Consider the following 318-nt stretch of genomic DNA (forward strand, 5'->3'; position numbering starts at 1 on the left):
TTTGTCTGCCTCTCCTAATCCATGAAAACCTTTTGAAAGGTTTTTGCAGTTCCCCAGATTGGGTTGTTTTCACTGATTCTGGTTTACTGATTAACTGGACTGTAAACAGGCTTCAATAAATAGCTGCTTATAACCCTTTGATTCCCAGAGAATTTTGAGAAGCTTGGCCTGTCCTTCTTCCCTGTATTACAATATAGGGAAGGGTGTTAAAATAGAGCGCTTGTCCTTTTGATCCATTCTACATCTTATCTTTCTGAAGCACAGCTGTGTCTTGTCCCTTTTTGCCTCAAAAATCTTTCAACAAATACCAATGACAAA

The sequence above is a fragment of the Cervus elaphus genome, chromosome 15 (genome assembly GCF_910594005.1).
Source record: "Cervus elaphus chromosome 15, mCerEla1.1, whole genome shotgun sequence".
NCBI lineage: Eukaryota > Metazoa > Chordata > Mammalia > Artiodactyla > Cervidae > Cervus > Cervus elaphus.